The following is an 8,374-nucleotide window of genomic DNA, read 5'->3' on the forward strand; positions in this document are numbered from 1 at the left end:
CTTTCAATAGTCGTTGTTAGTTTTTGTTCGTTGGTTTCGCTGCGGAGTACTTTTACACTAGAGTAATTTCGATAATATTCATGCCCATTTTCGTTATAAGCTGGTTAAAAATGTGGATCAAGTAAAACAATTATACAGTTATAGCTTAATAAATTAAATTAAAACATGTGTTCTATCATGTATGTTTATATTGTAACCTTTCTTTCTCTCTTTTTTTTTGCAACGTCATGGACCTTATATGATACAATTGTATTTGAAAGAATAACGACATTTTCTGTTTTCTATGAATCGAAGGACCGATATCTATAATAATTACGCTTATGGTATCAATTATTCTTATTGAGACTTATTCCGAGGAGCATTCGTGAAAGAACAAGGTCTTATTATTATTTAAGGTAACATTATATAACGATGTCGGCATAATAATTGAAACAACAGAAATATCAGCGATTAAAATTACGCGATACGTTTGAGATGATAGAATTTTATAATAGACAACTTCATTTACATATAGATAAAGTATAAGATATTAATCTGACAATTTGATAATTAGAAGGAAAGTAAAGAGAACGATTTTTTTTGGCTTAGGAACACGAGACCTGTTTATTATTATAATTTGTATAATCATACGTACATACTATACTTGTAGATGAATCGGCAATAGCTGGAACGAAGTAGAAATTAATAGAATAAAATTACGTTTTAAATTTCATTCTTCAGTTAGAATCGTTCAAGTATATGTGAAGAAATCAGTCAGAAGTAAATCTCGTCAGCACCAAATACATACTTGTATAAATATTTGTTTCTCATTCAGCCAATCGTAACTACGACAGTAGACATAGTCGATCATCGATCGCATTTAAGCAATACTAACCTCAGCTGCCTATACAGTTGATCGAATTGTGAACCATTTTTCAAACAATCAGTCGACGATACGTCGAGCATGTCGCACTGCAGCAGCAGTATCGTCGTGTTTGTAAAGATCTCTCGATTAAAAATTTTACATAAAGTTTATCTAACAACTGGGTTTGATGGATGTGACCTTTGAGGATACTTTGTTTTATCGCTCCTCGATGAATCTGGCATTAATGATTGTAATATCGTAATTCTAAAGAATTAAAAGAGATAACTCAACTTTTTATATTGTAAAAATAAAATAACTTTGTCCGAAAGAAGCTGATAAGTATCATAAAGTATTTTTATTATCGGAAAGGGTAAAGTAAACATAAGTTAACTTCACAAACTTTTCTATTATATATTCTATTATATATTCTATTATTCATTCTATTATATATTCTTATGATCATGAAAGGTTTCGTCTCATCATATCAAATCAATTAAATAGGATTTAAAAAGTATTCCTTACTAATAATTCTTATTAATCACTTGTCATTAATTTTTTTAATTCATTTTTACGTAGGAATAATCTCATTATAGCACGTAGGACTATCAAACTTGCAACGAGCGGGCGTTTCAATTACAAGGCTACAGGGTCTCGGCCGATTGCTCTTATGTGCAATGTGTAATTTTAATAATAATTGTAGATGTTCATCAATTTGAAGAAAAAAAGGAACAAAATTTCGATTTATCCGTATTTTAAGCACAGGTGTACAACGTCAACGTAAACTGCAATTTACATGAAAATATTTAGAAGATTTAGAATATTAGCGAAAAAGTAACAGATTCTAATATATTATTTAAACAATTCACTATTTCAGTCGCCAAGAATATGTTAGCGTTCATCCGGAGTATTCATCCACCAGTGAACTGGTGTAAATACTCTCCGTTTTTCGTTGTTCACTTTCACTGTGGAGGAATCATCTATCCAGCGATCCTGCAACGCGAAACAGTACAAGTTTAGCTTTATCTATGCGAGAGCCATAAACTCGCATACATACGTATAGGTAATATCATCTTGCCCGGTACACAAAGCTGCCAGCAACCTAACCGATACCAAGATAAAAGGTAGCAAAGGTATTTTTACGAATATGTACATATCTCGAAAGCTACAGCCGAGCAGGGCCCCAAACATACGTAGGAAAAAGTTGTTCAAAATCATGATCCTGACAATAATATATTTGAAAATCATTGAAACTGGTAAACGTAGATCTCCTCGTTCGAATAATTAATAATTAGGATATTTTCCTACTCTCCTTACAAGGTATATTTATCGTATCTGTATATTTAGTAAAAGCGAGTGAGCAAATATTTGCGAGTCATTTTCTTTCTGTATATATTTTACTATAATTCTACATTCTATAATCATTGCATGTTACATACTATATTTATATATAATTATTATTATAAATTACATTTTTATTCGACGAATAAAGCCAGAGTAAACCAGAGAATACACACACGAATACGAATACGAATACGAATATCGCGTGTGCGTTACGAAAAGAGAATAAATGATAAAATTTACGAAAATATGTTGTAATTCTTAATAATGTATATGTATGTTAATTATTTAAGTATGTTGATTATCGTTCAGTAGTCGTGTACATGTGGTAAAAGTAATGACAACAATGCCGTTATATTTTACATTACATACAATTACATACAAATTCTACAAATTTAGGCATTACACTATAAAGTTTACAGATTTGTAAGATTCGAAAGGACCGTAATAACCATGGAGAGTACGACTGTTGACCTACCTATGGATTGCGTAAAATTACAGTTTACATCGTAACGAGAGAAAGGATACATCTGTGCAAGTTGTTTCAGATTCAGCTTTATCTTAGATCCGATACTATTTTATATAAGATAGAGCAACATTTTCCTCATTTATAGCAATGATGTATCGATTATCAATATCGTTTAATTTATTTAAAGAAGATGAATTAATTTTGTAGCTTTTTATAATAACTAATATTAATCAAATTTGATAATTTGTTCATATTTTGAAATTTCTATTAATTGTTGAGATAGTTAAGATGTAACGAATCAATGGATGAACATTCTTACTTTTGCATTACTCCAGTGAAATGAAAATTTCTTAATTGAAATTAAAACGAATTTCATTCTTTGATCGTAATACTTTTCGGTACTTTTTTTTCAGAGAGCAATACCTCTTTAACGTTTTCGAGGTTATAGTTTCGACTTTGGAATCAAAATTAAAGCACATTGAAAATTTGGACAAAGCGGTGGAACACTTGATGAGAACAGTGGAAGCTTTGGATTCACGCGTGAATGATAATATCGATAAAACCGATGCAGTTATTACAAAGCTACGAACATTAGATCTAAAACTTTTCAATTCTCATCAAATTGAATTTTCTTCAACTGAATCTGCATACTCGACAAAAAGGAGCGATGATAAAAACGACAGTGAAATCAGAAGCGGTACGTATGTATGTATGTACATAAAATGCTAATACGTAAAAACAGAAATTCGTTAACAGACGTATCTATAGAAGAAGAAAAGAAAAAAAAAAAAAAAAATATTGGACTGATCGACTCGGTTAGAACAAACATGGATCGCAACTACAAATTGTCGTTTGAATTGTATTACATTTACAGCCGGTTTTCTTTTATCTATATCGTTTACTTAACAATTGTATTTACGTGTAGTTTATAGGTACCTACCTATATATACCTATTGTATAGGTATATACCTACATATGTACACACGTATACAAGCCTGCTTTCCCTGTATTTCCCCCCTCCCCTTTTTTCGTTCTCTTTGTCTCTTTTCCATACTTTTATCTTTTTACTGATGCTTCTTCTTCTTTTCTTTCTACGGTTGCCATTCGCTGTTCAAGTTTATCGTATAAATTGGCATTTATTTGGCAAAACAGGTCCGAAATTACAAGCAATCCATCAGAAGCGAGAAAATACATCATCATCCGATTTCACTCTTGGTGAAAAATTATTGTCACTTGATCAAAAGGTATCGGATATAGATAATAAATTGATCGATTTGAAACATCAATTGGATAATAACTTGTTACAAAATGACGACATAAATGCCGAAGCCAGCGAAAAAAAGCCAGTCAATGTATGAGCGTAATCGAAATCACTAAAGCGATGAGTAATGAAGTAATAAATCACATTACGATCGGGATAGAAAATTTAAGGCAAGCGACAAACAATATGGACAGAAAGTTACAGTTTCACGTAAACTTGGTTTCCGATCGTTTGGGAACTATTTACAACATGATGAGTGACGTGCACGATGCGATATTAGTGAGAGGAAGTACGAACGGTCGACCGGCGTTCAACGTTACAACAACAACAACGACAACTACCGAGCCGCCACCACCAAGGCAGAGTAAAATCGATCGACTCGTCGAACAAATATATCCAATTGTTGACTGTATCGGAGAAAATGGATGAAGTCTGGAACGTCGTGGTAAGCTGAGAAGATGTGGCTAAATTGTTAATTTCACTGTTTACCTGCCGTGTTAATCACGTTGTATGACCGCATGCACAATTTTACATGTCCACTTGACGGCATTCCATATAGATAGGTATTATACTTTTTTCGACAGGTTGGCACGAAAAGTTCCGTGGACGATCTCTTGCCAAAATCCGATGAATTACTTACACAAACGCAAAGACAAGAAAGAGCGATCAGTGAAATTCATGCGGATTTAAGATCGAAAACGAATAAGATTATCGAAAATTTAGAAGGAGTGGAGAATAGACTTCGAAAGCAGGAGGACGATGTAGCTAGCCTTGCTCAGCGTCCAATACCTGCGGAATTGCTGCTAGATCCCACGATCGATCGCCTTGTCGAATACGACTCCAATAGGTTAGTTTTCCTTCTTTGATACTTTATTCGCTTGCTTTTATTATCATACACCATGTTACGAAATAATATAGAAACCAAAGGCATTTACGACGTTGTCAGTTCCATTCCATTTTTCGAGAAATAATCTTTTCTCTCTAATAATAACAGACAATGTACATACGTATTTCTATCTTTATCTGTTTGCTTTGTTCCGTTCGATGAAAAGAAATCTTTCGTTTCGTGTAATGTGAAAGAATCGTATTTCGAATTGATTGCATCTGTTGTTAGTAAATATTCCAATATATTATTATACATAGGTATATGATGCGTGAAAGAACGATGTAAAAGAATATTAGTAAATAAATAAATAAATAAATATGTAGAAAGTGTAGCGACAATATACTACGTTCAACTAACGAAACACCATTATTACATTGCTATGTAATTAATTATTATGTTTCATGTAGAACGAATTTCTTTCGATTCACAGATACGTTGAACTCTCTGATGACATTGCAGTTGAAACAACCGTTTTACCGGTCAATCCGACTACCATTGTTTCGTCTGTGTCGATGTCCATGTCTTCCTCGACCTCGTCGAACGCCGTATCGATCAATAATTTCATTAATTCAAGCAATATAGCTGGTTCCACTAATTTCTCCAACTCGACAGCCAATCCTTCAATAGGCCCCCCATTATCACCGAGTTCGCAGCGATCATCGTCTAAAAATCGTTATATTTCCATTGTTATATTTCCAAGTGTCAAAAACAAACCAAGTACAGCAAATTCCACCTTTACCACCGATGCATTCCTTAATTACAAAGATGTTAAGGTAATAAACAACAAAAACATTCTCAACCCGTACCAATTAACGTCACTGGTAATCGGCACCGTTCAAACGAATTAGAAACAGTTTTTATATAGTATTTTATATTTTTCTCATTTCTTCTTTGGTTTTTAACCGACCAAAGTGGAATAATCGATATACCGCATGACTTTTATGCAAACATACTTTTTTCTTTCTTCCTCTCTCTTTTCTATAGTTTAGTTACCTTGTAAGACCCTGTAAGCGAATAAGCGAACGAACGCGATGAAACGGAAGAAGATGAGAGAGTAAACGTAACAACAACGCTGCTGTATTTCTATGTGAAGAATGTGTAGACAAGGGGAGGCCCAATTACTACGGAAAAGGAGTGATTGTGTAGGGAGGGGGAAGGGTGAAGGGGTTGGAGAGAGAAAGAAGGAATCTTAAACATATGCATTTTATCGTGCATACACAGTATAGTTAAATCACTTATAGAATACACGACATGCCTACGCATATGCCCACCTTCGTTCACGTACATATCGTATGTGCTATAACACAAAGAAATGTTCAGATTTGAAAAATTTATTACGTAATACATCGATTAACATTCTGAATGTTTCGTTTAAACGGTCATTTTAAAGTTGCTCGTAATTACTCGTCTCGTCAAACCGTAAATAACACACAAAGTCACTATAATGTACACATGTGCATCACGTACAACCATCAACTTTGAAACGTTCGAATATGGCTCGTAAAAAGTCCCTGTCGGTGAAATTTTTATTAATCCTTCCTTTATGGGAATTTTGAAAATCTATACCATATTTCTAGAAGAAATAAAAGGAAAGAAAGAGAAAAGTAGTTTTTACAATACGATTGTATAATTGAAACATTAAATATGTATAACAATATTGTAGAAAGAGAGAAAACTACTAATCTATGTACGTAATATGTAACAGAGTGAAAAATCTACGCAAGAAAAAGAAAGCGTTATTCCATATTATCAATGCTTACAAACACGATAATACATGTACATATTGTTTAACGTTACAGGACTATTCATGTGTTGATTTGTTAAATGCTGGCATGAGAGATAGCGGTGTCTATTATCTTCAAATTCGTGGAACAACCTATTGGTTTCTCAAGGTTTATTGCGAGCAGGATATCGCCGAAGGAGGTTGGACGGTAAAACAGAGATTCGTCCAAATACTATAATATGTATATACGCGTGTGCATCATGCATCGAGATAAAACTAGTGTGATAGAACGGGCTTTTTTTCCCAAAAAAGTATATTTCGCAATGTAGAATCAATGTAGGATCAATGTAGAATCGATAGCTTATACTCTTAGGTCGTTACAGAAAAAGAATAACTGTGCGTACAATAAACAGCCGCGTTCGTTGGTAAAAGATATTTAATCTTCCTACTTCTTTTATATCATAATTCGAAAAAGAATTTCCACTTTTTCCTAGGTTATTTAAAGAAGAGACGATTTCGGCGAGCCAAGAGAAAATTTCAATCGTGATTGGGCTGATTATAAAAACGGTTTTGGTGATCCTGCTCGAGAGTTTTGGCTTGGCAACGAAAACATATACATGTTAACTAACAACGAAGATTACATGCTTCGGGTGGAACTCGAAGATTTCGAAGGTAACAAAAGGTAAGAAATATCAAAATTACAATTGCAACTGATTTTGGATGCGAAGTTCGGACGTTTTAATGTCTGTGTAGAATAGATCGGAGAGGATTTCAAAGACGATTTTCTCTGTACATTTAAGATATAGAACGTTTCGGAACATCCGTATATCCGTGCGCATACAAAAATTATATATCTATGTACTTTCGTTTAGGTACGCACAGTACTCTCACTTCAAAATCTATTCAGAAGGAGAATATTATAAATTGGAGATTGACGGTTACGACGGAAATGCCGGTGACTCATTAAACGATCCATGGTACGGTTCGTACAATAATCCGTTTTCCACGTACAACAGGTAACACGTTATTTCTTCATTTGTTAGAATGCATGAAATGACAATTTCGGTTATGTGAAAGCATAGAGCAAAAAGCATTGAAGAACGGATAATATCGGATAGATTAATCGTAATAAGAGTCAACTATTCGTTCGAGACGATATTTCATTTCACACAGGGACAACGATAGGTCATCGTTGAACTGCGCTTCCATGCTAAAAGGCGGATGGTGGTGGAAATCGTGCGGACGAGGATTAAACGGTCTTTATTTGAACGATCCTCAGGATTTAACCGCTCGACAAGGTATGATTGCTTACAAAATAATGTCGTCACGTACAACCAGCCATTCATGTTTCGTATTATCCGTTTAATGACAAAAGACAATTCTTCCTATCTGTTATTTAATAAAAGGTATCGTATGGTTCCGTTGGAGAGGTTGGGATTATACTTTGAAACGTGCCACGATGATGATTAAACCAAAAGGACCAACAACAGCAATGATATAGACGATTATAACAATAACGATAACGATAACGATAACGATAACGATAACGATAACGATAACGATAACGATAACGATAACGATAACGATAACGATAACGATAACGATAACGATAACGATAACGATAACGATAACGATAACGATAACGATAACGATAACGATAACGATAACGATAACGATAACGATAACGATAACGATAACGATAACGATAACGATAACGATAACGATAACGATAACGATAACGATAACGATAACGATAACGATAACGATAACGATAACGATAACGATAACGATAACGATAACGATAACGATAACGATAACGATAACGATAACGATAACGATAACGATAACGATAA

The 8,374-nt window shown here is 33.8% G+C and overlaps 1 pseudogene; it reads left to right on the forward strand.

The window, feature by feature from the left end:
* The first annotated feature begins 2,635 nt into the window (after positions 1–2,635).
* On the forward strand, positions 2,636–8,033 carry LOC138189398 (angiopoietin-2-like; annotated as a pseudogene).
* The last annotated feature ends 341 nt before the right edge of the window (positions 8,034–8,374 follow it).

Source organism: Bombus flavifrons, unplaced genomic scaffold, assembly GCF_040668555.2.
Source record: "Bombus flavifrons isolate JBK064 unplaced genomic scaffold, iyBomFlav1_principal scaffold0036, whole genome shotgun sequence".
Lineage (NCBI taxonomy): Eukaryota > Metazoa > Arthropoda > Insecta > Hymenoptera > Apidae > Bombus > Bombus flavifrons.